The sequence below is a fragment of the Alligator sinensis genome, unplaced genomic scaffold, assembly GCF_000455745.1.
Source record: "Alligator sinensis unplaced genomic scaffold, ASM45574v1 scaffold163_2, whole genome shotgun sequence".
NCBI classification, from domain to species: Eukaryota; Metazoa; Chordata; order Crocodylia; family Alligatoridae; genus Alligator; species Alligator sinensis.
This window is the reverse complement of record NW_005842499.1, coordinates 396,413-410,955: the sequence shown is the minus strand read 5'-3', so window position 1 is coordinate 410,955 and position 14,543 is coordinate 396,413.

Sequence of the window (14,543 nt, the reverse complement as noted above, 5' to 3'; positions counted from 1 at the left end):
TGTTGCTGTAATGTGCATGCTGCTCTCACTTGGATCTAGATTGAGACACCACATTTATTTTCCACAGGCCACTGAATAACCATTTGCTGATACCTTAATAGAAGCAATGAGGGACTAGGGTGGTGACTCACAGAAAGGAACTTCAGTGCAGAGAACAAGAGGCAAAACAGGAACAAACGTAGGAGGGAAACCAAGAAATTCATACTTGTTTTATGTAATTGAAATAACATATTCAAGGGGAGCTTGATTGTTCTCTCAGATTTGTGCAGACTGCTTCCTTGGATCTGAGTGGGAGATAGGCCCATACATCTGAGGGGATGATGGCCCTAAATATTGTCAGCTATTGGACTACTGAGCTACACTTGAGCATATTCTCTACTCAATATGCCTAATGTTCCAAGATGATACACATATAGCCCCATCATGCGAGGTGCTGAGCCTCTTGGGAAGTGATGAAGTCCCTCAACCTCCACTGTAGCTGAAGGCCTCCAGAGGTGTTGAGCATTCCACAACATCACATCTGTGAGCAGAACAACCATTTCTCAGGGGGAAGACAGCCTATTTGAGGGAGCATGCAACACTTCTGTATGGGAATGAAAAATGAATGGCTGTTTTATTTTTACTTGGTGTTTCTGGAAAAGCCTAATGGCTTCTACTACTTTTCAATGTTCATTAAATGTAAAAGGAGAAAAAAACCCATAACTCTAATCCCCTAGCAGGGCAATTGGCTTGCTTATGCCTATTAGAGCCCATTAAAGATGCAATATCTGCTTTGTCTCAGGAGAAACTCCAGATTATTTATGCTTAGTATTAGGGCAAATATTAGTTAGTATCAAAACAGGATGCAGTTAAGTCTAATCTGATATCAGCAGTATAGCTCAAATTGTAAACAAAATAAGTGGCAATTACTTTTAAGCAGAGCTGATTAAGTGGCTCTGTTTTATGTATATTCAAAATTTTCATTTCAATAATAGGATTTCAAGAAGAAAATACAAGTTGAACTGTTATTCAGCAAGACAAACGTGTATACAGGATTCCCTTCCACAGAGTTCATTAACATATTTCCAACAGAAGAAATCATCACTATTTTTAACTAGCAATTTAGATCAATTTTTTTAATTACTTTTGCATAAGTAACCAGGGATGATTTGAAAATGTTTTAGTTTTATGTGGAAAATTCTGACTTAGATTCTCAGAAAAGAATCTAAACTGAAAATGTGTATTAAAAAGTTGTTGTGGTGCCCCACAGGAATTGTAGCTTCAGTGCTTCATGATACCTTCTCCACTGACTGGGCTCTCTGGCTGGATAGACATTTCCCAGGATAACCATGGTCACTCTTAATGGTAAAGCACTGTAGGCATCTTTAGATACAAGGCACGATGAGAGAAGCTGTTCAGCTGGGACCTGGTCCATGGGGAAGAACAAACACAAGGTATCTGAATTACAATTCTCATGGGCCACTTCACTAATATTTCCAAAATGAAACTTTTCACTACTTGGAAATTTGTTTTTGTCAAAAAATATCAACATTTTCCACAGAAAGCTATCTGTTTACCACTGTGTAATGAAACAAAATTAAATGACTTACAAAGATTGCCAGAAAAGTGTCTTTTCCACACAAAAAAAGACATTTCTTCTGTCAAAATCTGGTTTTTCAGTCCAAGTAACAGCACCCTGCTTGGGTCATCTGAATGGACTAAACCAAAGAGCTTGTGATTTAAAAAAAATAGCTCTACAGTTTGAGCTAAAAGAACAGGCTAGCATGGAAGCAACAGCAGACCCTCACCATTATCTAGCTACTGGACCAGCAAACATTCACCCTGACTTAGTATGGAGTTACCACATAGCCTCATCCAGCTATCCATCCTTATCAATATAAGCTGACCTTTGAATCATATCCCCCTACATCCTTCAATTCAGCCCTTCCAGAAACAAACAGGAAAGCAAATGCTACAGCATGCCCAGAAAGTAAAAAAAAATAGTTCCTGTCAAATTAATATGGGGAAATGCCAGAAGAAATCACCTGTTTTCTGTTCCTGCTTTTAGTAAAGAATAGGTCCGTTAACTCAAAATACCTCCTTTGACTATAGTTGTGGCAGGATGAGAGGTCCAACAGGCTATGCCTTGACCAGGAAAAGTAGTCAAGTTTCAGCTGAGTTAATCAAATCAAGACCTTACTCTCGACCTGGCCTGTGCACACTTTTTGTTCTAATTAAACCGTATTGGAATTAGGAGGAGGCAAGTTTTATACCATTAGGATTGTATACATGTTGGTAGTAAAAAAAAAGAGAAGGTAACATTTCCCCCAGCACCAGTGAGCCTCTGGGCTAAGTAAAGACAGTCAAAAATAATTCAGTTTTTGTAGGTTAGTCCAAACTGCAGAGATTAAACTGAGAAACAACTGGACAAACATTTTTTTTTTGATTCAGGAAATTCAGCTACATGTCTGTAGTGGCTCAGGCCAGAAGCTCTTTAGCACATAGCCAGCATGGGCTATGTATTCACTTCCTCTTCCTGCTTCCTCTGAGGTTTCTGGGATTTGCAGTCCAGAATCATAACAGCTGGACTCTACAGGGTTGTTCATCACTTCCTCTTCCTGCTTCTGGGATTTGTAGTCCACAGCCAGCAGTAAGTTTTTAGCAGGGCAGGGCAGCTCTGTACTTGGGGAAAGGGAAGTTTAAGCCTCCTCCCTGGCCCCAGACTCCAGCCAGGGTTTGCCTGAGGGGGCAGGGCAGTCCCTGCTTCTTCCCGCTCACCCCGTCTCTGCTGGAACAGACAGCACAGGCCAGCCCAGGGCTTTAAAGCATGCTGGGTACTGTGATTTAACTTGAACCAGGAAGGGGTTTGGGACAAGTTTCATAAACTAGTTTGATCCAAATCAGTTAAGTCTGATACTACATTCAACCAGGTTTATCTTAAACTAGTTTCAGCCATTTTTAAACTTGTTTATGTGCACTGAACTTCTGTTCTGTTTAAACTAGTTTAAACTAATTTGGATCACTTAAACCAGTTTATGTGTAATTTCTGTCCCTGGTTCTTGTCACTGCAGTATACACTGCTGCAATATTTCCCCACTCACAAGCAATGTGTCCTAGAGATTAACCACCAAAAAGGACTTTATTAAAAGGAAAAGGGAAGCATGGTTAAGCAGCACTTAAGGGAAATCTAAATTTAAATTGTGGTATATGAGGTAACCCCCCAAGGTCTTTCATCTATAGTCCCAAACTACAGTTGGGAGTAGCTGTAGTAGCTAACTACTGCCCTCCTCCTTTCATTATACTCATGTCATGGTTTGTTGTTGCGACTTAGAGACATCCAAGTGTTTGGATTTGCATCCAAAACTGCAGATAACATCAAGTTGTGTGTAATTACAAATATTTTAAAAGGCAGGGATAGGATCCAGAATAACCAGGTTAGACTGGAGAAATGGTCTGCAAGCAATCAGACATAGGCGATGCATGGGTGGGGCATGGGGTGGGGGCAGGCAATCGAGGCACAGGGCTGAGAAGGAGCTGCAGGGGAGGGGTCTCTTCCCAGTACTCTGCCCCGATCAGCCAACCTGGGCACAGGGCTGGGAAAGAGCTGTGGGGCAAAGGCAAGTAGCAGCCCCCTGCCCCAATCTGCCGATGGGGCAGCTAGCAGTTCAATTTTTGACCAGATAATCCTGCTAGTTGCCGCACCAGTGGGACAGCTCCCAGACACTCCCAGCTGAGCAGGGATCCCCTGCCCAGCCAAGGACTAGCTGCTAACTGCCCCACCAGTAGCTTCCTAATCTCAGTATTGCTCAGCTCCCCACTCTGGAGAGCCAGGAGTCCCACAGCACCAGGAAGGAGTGGGGCAGAGAGAGACCTGGTCTCTGTGCCAATCAGCTCCTAGCTCCTGGGGAAGCCAGGAGTTGAGCAGCACCAGGACTGGGCCCCCTGCTGTGTGGCTGACTGGGAGCATATATGCTCCCACTCAATGTCTACATCAGGGTTTTTCTACCTTTTTAAATAAGTGTACCCTCAGTGGCCCCCTTTTTAATAAGTGTACCCCTGGGGGGGTGGCAAGCAGCTAGACGCGGTGGGGGGCCAATGGCCAGATGCGGAGCAGGGGCACGGTGAGCGGCAGAGCAGTAGCAGCACATCGTCTGTGCGGCCCTGTTCTTGCCCTGTCTTGGCCCTGCTCCTGTGAGGCAGTGGTGCAGGGTGGCGGTGCTCCATCCCTGCCCACCCCCGCATACCTCCTAGGACCATTCAAAGCACCCCCAGGGGTATGCACACCCCCGGTTGACAACCCCTGGTCTACATGAGCCCTACTGTGCAGTATATTATTCTTCTGTGCTGTTAGTTTAGTACCTGCATTTACAGGTACTAGCTAAGTGCACAGTAGACTAATTTACTGTGCAGTAATTTATTAGCATGGTTACTTGGTGATGTTTTACTGCCTAGTAGACTAGTCTACTGGGCAGTAAAATGTCTCATATAGACACATGCATTGTCTTCTACAGGTTACAGCTTTAGCTTGCACAGATAGCAAAGTTCCCAAAGACTCCATGGAAAAAATGCAGACGGGCAGAAGGAAAGTGCCAAAGATGTAAACACTACACATTTATTCTGTTTTTTACAACTTCAAGATTTTCATAGCCAGAGCCTGTGAATTTCCAAGTGCCCTTACTAACACCAAATACTTTTTTAAATCCAAAAATCACGTAAGTTACAGTGGAAAGACATGACCCAACCAGCACTTAATAATTGAGTTAGGGAGTTCAGGATCAGACCCTCCTGGGAAGGAACAACGAAATGCAGGCTGGAGTTATTACATGGGTAAAGTTAGGGCCTTGTTTGTTCAGTTCCAGACATTCAGTGGTTTTAGTTTCTTCTAAGTATAGTATTAACTGTGAATTTCTTGGGTTTCTAATGCTTGGGATTTTGATAACCACAATGTTCTTGCACCATTTTTACCTTTAAATTACCTATGTGAACTTTCACCTGTGACTTCCGTTTAATCTCTGTAGTTTGTCTGGTTACATAGAGCACATGTACACAGACACTCACTGTGTGCCTTTTTTAAGGTCTTTTCATGGAAAGCCATGATATGCCTTTTTATTTTTAATCTGGAATATACTTGGACTGCTCATTTTACTCTGACATCATGCACATTGCCATTCACGTGTAAACACTCAGCTTTGTTTAGAAGTTGCCTAGGAACTCTTCAAATTATCATCATGTACTTGATACCTATTTTAAGATACAGTTGTGTTAATCAGAACAACAACAATGACATGGCTAGGCTTCCTGGGATGTTTCTGTCATGCTGTAGGCAAAACTGATGAAGGAAACATTCCAATGACGATGCCTCAGCAAGATAACTTTATCAACACAGAGACAGGGTGACAAATCCAGGGACTGAGGAGCATCTGATAATCAGGGGTCACTCACCCAGTTTGTTTTGGAGTTTTCCTAAAGGAGTGACCCACCCCTGCCTCACTGATCTGATTATGAGCAGCTGGCATCTTGCCCGGAGCTAGTTTGTAGCCCTGGTCCTACAAACTAAAGGTGGTTATAAATCTTGCTCTAGACTCACAACCCATTCTAAGATGTTCTTCTACCCCAGAGCTGTGCAACTGCAGCCTGTGGGTCACATGTAGCCCCTGAGGGGTTAAGCTGTGTCCCTCAGGCTCCTGGTCTGGGTGCTGCTCCCTCCTCCCCCCCCACCCCCACTTTGCTTTTTGCTGCTGCCACCAGAGTCCACAGGCTCCCCTTCCTTCCTTCAGCTTCCGCTACTTTTCCCCATACTTGGGGGAAGGGCAGAACCCATGGCCAGAGGGCCTGGTGGGATCTGGGGACACTGCACAGCATCTACATTGGTGAAGTGCAGGGGGAGTTATTTGCTGCTTGGCAAAGAACAAGAGGGCAATTGGGTGGGGGGGCACTATATGACACATCTGTACATGTAAGACAACTTCATGGCATGGCAAGTCCTCAGAGTGGAGACCCATATGGTGCAGTGGCAGAAGGGGGGAGGGGGAGGAAAGGGGAGCTGGTTTGCAGGATACATTAGGGGCCCCTGTGGTGTGGCAGGGGAAGTTCACATGACACATTAGAGGCCCATATGGTGTGGCAGGACAGAGGGTTGTTTTGAGCACATTTTAATAATTTTTGCAGCAGCAGGACACTGACTACCACAGTACAGCTGCTTTACCTGTAGCAGGTTAGGGTGCTTTTGGTGCCTTTGGGTATTATGCCTCGTAGATGTGCAATAGGGTTGATTTTTCAGTTTTAGGAATAGGTTAGACAAGGATGGTCGATGGGATGGTTTGGATAGGGATAATCCTGCCTTGAACAGTTGGAGTCGATGACTTCTGGAGGTTCCTTCCAACCCTACTTTTCTATAATTCTCTGATTATATTAATTTAAAAAATCATTTGCACATTCCCCCTCCCCACCATGTTTTGCCCTACTCTGCAAAGGAAGATCCATGAGCGCTGCCAAATCAATTTCTGACCAGACAAGTAGGGCACATCCAGATGAGCATGCACATGTCTCTTGCAGCATCTCAAACCCTTTTAAGACTCTGCAAGATGCACGTTCAGGAACAAAAAAATATTCCCCATACTGCAAATTCACAGTGCCGGGGCAAAATCAGACCCAGTGAATGAGTTAACGAGCAATGATTAATGCCTACAAAACCACAAACTAAGGAGAGGAAATAATCAATACAGACAATCAACTGCCCCAAGACAGATACAGTCCCACAAGCACCCATGTCATGAGTTTTGCCTGTCAGCAGCTAGAGGTGCAGGGCCCCAGAACCCAGAAGCCCTGCACTGATCTCCTTGACAGCTGGCAGTCTTCATGGCTGCAGCAGGGGCCACCATCTCTGCAGCTTTCACCCTGCTGCACCTTAACACACACAGGGTCACCCATGCCACAAGTTTTGCTTGTCTGCAAATTGAGGTGAAGTTGCTCCCAAACCCCTGCACCTATCACCTTGAAACTTGGAAGGCTTTGTGACTTTACCATGGGCTACCACCCCTGTAGTTTTCACCCCACTGTGGTGTAACACATAGATGTGACATGAGTTTTGCTTTCAAGAATTTGGGGTGCAGTTCCTCCTGAACTCCTGCACAAATCTTCTTGAAATTCTTGAAATTTACCAGACTTTATGCTCTCAGCAGAGGCTACCATCTCTGCATGTTTCATCCAAATCAGACAAAAAACAACAAAGTTATAGATATTTCATTGATTCCCCATTATACCCTACGGCTGGATCTCCAAGGCGGCTCCGAAGTTTCGGAGCCACTTTGGCCAGATCGAAGCGGCAACCGGGTCTGGAGCTCTGGATTGGATTTCTGGTATCTGAAGTGTCCGGATCCAAAGTTGGATCGAATAGCTGCGTGTTCTCACAGGCCTAATATCCAGGGGTGAAAAAAACATGCCATGAAACAGCAGGGCCAGGCACAGTCCTGCACCGTGCTCTGAAGCAACCAGATGCTCCGGCCCTCCACAGAGATGTTCTGGTAACTAGCCAGAGTGTCTCTATGGCTGGCCCTTGCTCCAGTGAAGCATGCTGCCTGCCTGTGCAGGGCAAGCAGTATGCCAGCTGCAGGGACTTGGACCCAGGCTCCATGCAGGGTAAGTAGAAAGTGGAGGGGGCTGGAGAAGCAGAGAGGGGGGGACTCCCACCCAGCCCTAGCTCCTGCTTCCTCCCGATGGCTGCCCTGCCTGGTCCCATCCCCCGCTCGCTTCCCCAGCCCCAGCCCCCAATCACTGCCCCGCTCAGCCCCAGCTCCCTGGCACTCAAAAAAACCAAACAAACCACTCACCGGCTGCAGCAGAAGCCATTGGGGCTGCTGGGGACTCATGGCAGAGCCCCCCTGCACAGCAGGGGCAGTGGGGAATGGCCCCAACCACCTGGCAGCTGCATTGCTGCTGTCAGAACGCGTGGGTGCTGCATGGCTCAGTAGGGTGCCAGGCAGAGCTGTGCACTGTCTAAGAGCTTGGGGTGGCTCCAGCTGTCACCTGGAGCCTGGCGCTACTCAGCCCCAGCAGCTCCAAGTTCCCAGACAGTGCACAGCACCACACAGCACCCTGTCAAGCTGCGCTGCACCTGCTCAATGCAACAGCTTCAGCGTGGGTGCCAGGTGGCCAGAGACAATCCTCGCTGCCCCGTGTCATGCAGGGGAGCTCTGCCACAAGGCTCCCGTGGCCCAAATGGCCACTGCTACAGCTGGTGAATGCAGGGGGTTTTTTGTTGGGGGGGCAGGTTGAGTGCCAGGACACGGGCCAGGCAGGGCAGCGATTGTGAGCTGGGACCAGGCAGGGGAACAATTGGGGAGGGGCGGGGGGAGCAAGTGGGGGATGGGGCCACTCTCTCTATATAGTGGTCTTTTGTTTTACTTGTGGAAAAACATGGATTTGGGGGCATTTTAAAGAGTGACTTTGAGATTTTTTTACCAGGGATTTTGCAGTTTTTAAATAGGGAACACCAGAATTCCTGCTACGGAGGCAAGTGGCAGGACCCAGGCAGAGGAACCTGCTCAGAGCTGGCACCCAGGACCCAGCTGGAGGTGGCTCACCTCCCGCCCACTTGGGGCCAGGAGGACATGCTTTGACAGTTCAAAGCAGGCTATTACATGGGAACATCTTCCAGGCAATAGCTGCCCAGTTGGCCAGTCAGTGGCTCACATAGCAGCAGTGCCACACAAAGTCCAACTGTGCAGCCACAGCCCACTGGCAGCTGGCCCAGAAGGGCTCTAATGCCATGCTGTCCCCATCTGGGTCTGACAGGTGTGCAGCCTTGGGGCCACATGCTGTTGCAGGTGGCAGTAGGTCACAACCAGGCAGCAGCCCCCACTGCCAGACTGCTGCAGTGGGTAAAGGGTGCTGGGAACTCTCAGGGCTGCTTCAGCAGCCCAGCAGGCACAAGAGGTAGTGTCCCCAGGTGCAATTGGCTGGCCCCAGAAGCTCCTGAGAGTGAGCAGCCCTGAGCTACTTGCCAGGGCAGCTTTTTATACTGCTGGGGCCAGCTCAGGTGCTGGCCCCAGGCTCTAGCCCCACCCTGACTGCAGATCTAGAAGAAGCCAGGCAGGATTATTTTGCCCCAGGTGGCACAATTTGCCCCACACCAAAGTGCATATCTGGGCATGTGCACTGAGGCAAAAAGCCCAGGCTCAAATTTGCACCACTTCTATTTGAGCTGCTACAAGCACATGTGCCTCCATGTGTGGACACGCCCGTAGCGAATAAAGTCCTGACCCTAACCTCATTGAACTCCAAGAGAAGCAGTGGATGCAAAAAACAAAAACAAACAAACAAAAACTAATTAATTTTATGTTGGAGTTTGGTCAGTTTATGTAGGAGATGATATGACATGTTGCCTATGATACAAGGGGACTACAGACAACAATTTACTAGGTCACTTGAAGCCCTATATTTCTATTTATTTCAATGTGCTTTGGATCAGGTCACTAGGCTCAGTCTTAGAAGGTGCTGAGGGAGCTCTCTGGCTCTGATCCCCTAACACACACTTAACAATGTGAGTGATCTTACTGGGATAAATATAGAATAAATTTGTATTCAGCACAGGGTTTGGATATTAAATAAAGCAGGGGCTACATGCTGAATGATGAGGCTAAAAAGAGATGTTGAATCACTACCTCATTTCCTGAGCATTGTCCACCCACGTGCATTGTATCAGGGAGGGGTCCTGTAGAAGGGGAAAGACCATGTGATCATGGAAATAAATACTGTATTGTTATGCACACAGACAAGGAGATTGTACTAGGTTGGTTCAAGCAACCTTAAATCTGGTATTTCCTAACACGAGAGCTTGACTTTGCAGCCTGATTCAAGTTCTTCTGAAGATCTCTGTGTCGGTCATTTTAGGTTCTTTTTTTAAAGGAAGAACGAAATTCTGTTTCACTAGAAGCAGGGTTTATACAGCAATGCAAAAATCTAGAACTCTTGGTTCCAAAATGATACCTTTTATTAGACCAACTGAGAAATCGCAAAAAAAAATATCTTTTTCTGAAAACTTTAGGGCTTATGCGCCCTTCATCAGGCTCAGGGAAAATTCAAGATGGTAAAAAGTCCACATATGTAAGAAATAAGCTTCATTTTTGCACAGAGGAAGCAGAAGCTGGAAATACTGTCCCTCTGGATCCATGAGAGTCTCTTTGTAAGCTTGTTCTTTGTTGTGTAGATCAAGCGGGATTTCTTCCCTGGGGGTGTCAGATGGCAGGCAGGGAAATGTAGAAATCTTTCTTGGTGTTCAGCAACAAAGTTTATAATCCAAAATTGGCTAAAATTCAGCATTTTCCATGTTTCAGGGATGTATGTGGTAGCCGTGCTGGTCTGAGACAAAAAGAAATACAAAAATCTAGAATAGTGAATTTTCAGGACAGCATTAGAGATTTTTAACATTTTAGCAGTCAGCACATGAAATCTATTTTACAACACCAGTGATTTTCTATCATGGTGACATGGCACTCAGGGTTGCCATGGGATCCTTTTAAGGGTACCATAGAACGCTACGCAATATTAGCACTGTTCGGTAGGCAAGTCTGATCCAGTTTCTTTGAAGACAAAACAAGACAAAGGCAAATTTACATCGGTGTCCAACTGTATTATGCTTTGCTTTATCTACTGTTGTTTTCTCAGATTCAGAGCAGTGTTGCAAAAGATGCCGTCTCTGCTAAGATAGACATTTATTAATTAGAAGGAAAGAGAAGAAAACAAATGGGGAAGGACAAAGATACACAAAGTATGAGATGACAGCAGGAACCCAAGTGTCACAGTCCAGGTGTGATGAGGATTTAGCTGAACCCAGCAGAGAGGGTGGTATATTATATCTTCTGACTTGCCCAATCTGGTCAGGACAACTCAAGATCAGGAAGACAAAGGCCCAGGATCCTAAACTATTAACAAAAGAGTGGTTGTCATGATGAAACATTCTCCTTTCAGTTCATGCATCCACACACCACTCCCAGTCAAGGAGGGCCAGATTAAATGTTGACCTCATTGCATTATAATTAACCAGTTGAAATACAATTCAGTGATTGCAATTATAAAGCCTTCCTCCCACTTCTAGAATCTTTCAGTTTATAGCCCCACCAACCCATGACTTTACTAGGAACCTTGAAGACTATAATGACTAGATGACCTATGGAGGTCCCTTTCAGCCCTTCTTCTCTATGACTTGTCTATAATGAGCAAAGACCCAGCTGAGGCTGATCCAGTTCCAGGCCTCAATCATCCCTCAGGAAAAGGCCCACCCACACTGGCTATAGAAGCATGAACCAGACAGCAGAGAGCTGTCTGGGCAACAGATTGCCGAGCTGTGCCTCTGGCCTGCTTGGAGCTCCTAAACTTGACCCCATATCCCAAATCTTTGGCTTCTGGCTCCATACTCTGATTTGGACCTTCCTGCTCATTCTTGATTCCTAGCATAAACAACCCAGTTTAAAACGGACTATTTGTCTCCAACTTTGACTTGCCTTTATAAATAATATAAGGGACTAAGTCTAAGACTATTTTTACTTTGGAAAACTTAAGGCTTGATTCTATTTTACTTTATGGAGCTACATGGTAGCTGTTTTTGGCACTTATGCACTTTGCAGTTCTATACCTGGTCAGCTAAGAGAAGGAGATATGTGGGGCCAGGAAAAAGCAAACAAACCACAGGATATGTAGCTTAGTGAGATGGATGCCCTTCTGGAAGGGAAGTGGTCCTGGGTTCTCGTTTGCATCATTGCTCCCAATAGGGTGGAAAAATTCTCCGTCTATTTTATTCAATTAATATTAAATGCAAGGAGCTGTGGTTCAGCTTCAAGGGAAGGGCTAGATACAAGCCAGTATTATGCCAGTCCTATGGTCTAGTGGTTAGAGCACTGTTCTGCAAAGAACTTCTAGGCTTCTCATTTCCTCACTGAATGTGCTAGCCACTAAGTTATTGGGCTAAAACATGGGAGAGTCTTCTTCCTCTTCCATTCCCACTACCTTATTTCTGGCAGATAGCTATGTGGAATGAAATGCAATTCAAAATTGTCCATATTTACACAGCTGGATAACTACCATTTAGATATGAAAAAGATGCTGCCCTTAGGCCCCTGGCAGACATGCCACTTAAGAAACAATTAACCAGTTAATCACATCTTAAATAGTAACCCTGCCACACATTCAGGTAATTAATGGCACAATAAAACAGGAAATAAGCCATAAAATTATTCTACAAAATATGTGTAACAATTTTGTGGCTGGTTTTCATCACAAATTAAATTGAACATGTGACAAGGTGGATTTCCAACTGCCCCAGTGCGGTCCCCACTGGCTGATAATTAGCTGATTGTTGGCTGGACCCGGGACCACACCAGAGTTCAAACTGGCTCCAGTGTAGTCCCTACCATCTGATGATTAGATGATCATCAGTTGAATTGGGATGGCTCTGAGGCTCAAACTGGCCCCAGTGGGGATCCTGCCAGCTGACAATCAGAAGATTGTTGGCTGGACTTGGACCACCCCAGGGCTCAAACTTGCCCCAGATGCAGTCCTGAATCCAGGTGAAGATAAGCTGATCATCAGCTGTCAAGCCCTCCTATGGCCCTGATCCAGTTGACATTCAGCTGATCATTTTCTGGCAGGGACCCCATAAGCTCCAGTGTGGCCTTTCAGCCAGCTGTTGATCACCTGATAGTCAGCTGGCAGGGAGCACATTGGGCAGGGCCTGTTTCAGCCCTGGTGCTGTACAGAGTCAGCTGAGCACCACTTGGTAGGTTTCTGGGATGGCACTGGGACTGGAACCACCCCCAGTTGGTCTCTAGAGCCAACTGACAATCAGCTGATAGTTGAGTGTTCAGCTTTCAATTTGTCTGTGCAGGGAGACCCTGGGATCATGATCAGTGCTGGGCTTCCCTTGCATTGGCAAGAAGGGCATGTTTGGGATCTGATCCCTAATCCCAAAACTGCATGTCCTGCCATGCATGTATGGCATGGCAGGGGACATGATTGTTGGGATCAGATCCCATTGCACTTTACATGGACTTCTGTCAGCTGCCAGAGTCCAGACCTATGCAGAGCTGTTCCCTTTGGTCAACCATTGTAATGTAGGAGAAGGGGAAAACACTGTCATCACAATATTGCCCCTTGAGTGTCAGCTCTTTATGATATACTAGAGCAAGATGCCAGCATGGCTGAACTATGATACTATGGAATGTTGGAAATACTGGGTGAGTCTACATGTTCATTAATGTACTTTTGGTACCGTGCATTAAATTTAATACCTCTGATGTGAGATACTAACTAAATATGCAGTAGGCTGCCCTAATGCACAGTAGCAAAAGTGCATGCTTTTTTAGTGATGCTTAATTTGCAGTAACCTAATTTTACTGTGCTTTAACATATTAGCATGGTTTTGCCGTGACACACTAATGCACAGTAAAATAGGCTACTGCGCATAAAAGCACAAATGTAGATGCACCCACTATTCCTGATCCCAAAAAATTTGAGCAACAGCTGGAAAATGTTGATCTTCAACTGCTTATCACTTGACCAGATCATGAGCAGGAAAAGACACCTCCCTGTCTTCAGGGTAACACCATCATTATCAAAGTTCTGCTGCAACCCACAAGGGTATTAAAGCTCATCAAAGCAAGCAGCAAGAATTTTGTGTGCTGCAAATTGTTAGTTCACTATAACATACAGGTTGCTGTCTTTTTTGTTTCTTTGCTCAATTGTTCCCAAGAGTACGGGTATGAATCCTTCCTTACCAATAACTTCAGAGAATTTCTAACTTCACTGTGTGACAGAGGTAAGATGAGAATGTACAGCTTGCAGAGCCTTATGCTAGCATTTCTTATTCTAGGCATTGTGATTGTGGAAAAGGAACAGAAAGAGGAAAATAACAACTCAAACTCCTTTTGTCTGTATTCAGTCCAGAGCAATAACATTATTTTTAATTAGGAAACAATTTCACAAAGTTTCTAGGACCAGGGAGCATGCATAAAGTAAAGTTGGAGTTCACAGATTTAAACAGCCTATAGTAAATTCTACCATGCATGTAGAGAGAGGTTTTATCCACAGAGTAGGGTATTTCAACCAGAATCTTTGAATGAATGGTTTACAACCAAAATATTTTTTCCCATTCAAGTTGTTCGTGTGTGTTGCACTGAATTGTCTGTGCATCATTCATGCTTCCAACATGGTGGTTTCTATGCATAAAACTTCCAAAAATGGTGACAGGCACTGTTCCCTTGGAAAAGTTTCTTTCTTTTTTATCCATTGTACAGCTCAAAATCACTTTGCTTTAAGAGGGCTAAACATGTTACACCCACTAGGCACCAGGGAAGGGAGGTGCAAAGGTGTGTATAGATCAGTTGCTATTCAGGGTGAGTAACTAAACATCTATTTGTGATAGAACAACCTAATTGCTAAATCTTAGTGAAGGTTATATGTTCAGGAAAGAGCCTGTACATTTTATAAAATAAGCAGAAGTCAAGACAGAGCTAAAGCAGCACACGTGAAGAGTTTACAAACTGCTCTGGCAAGGCATTCACTTCTTCTCT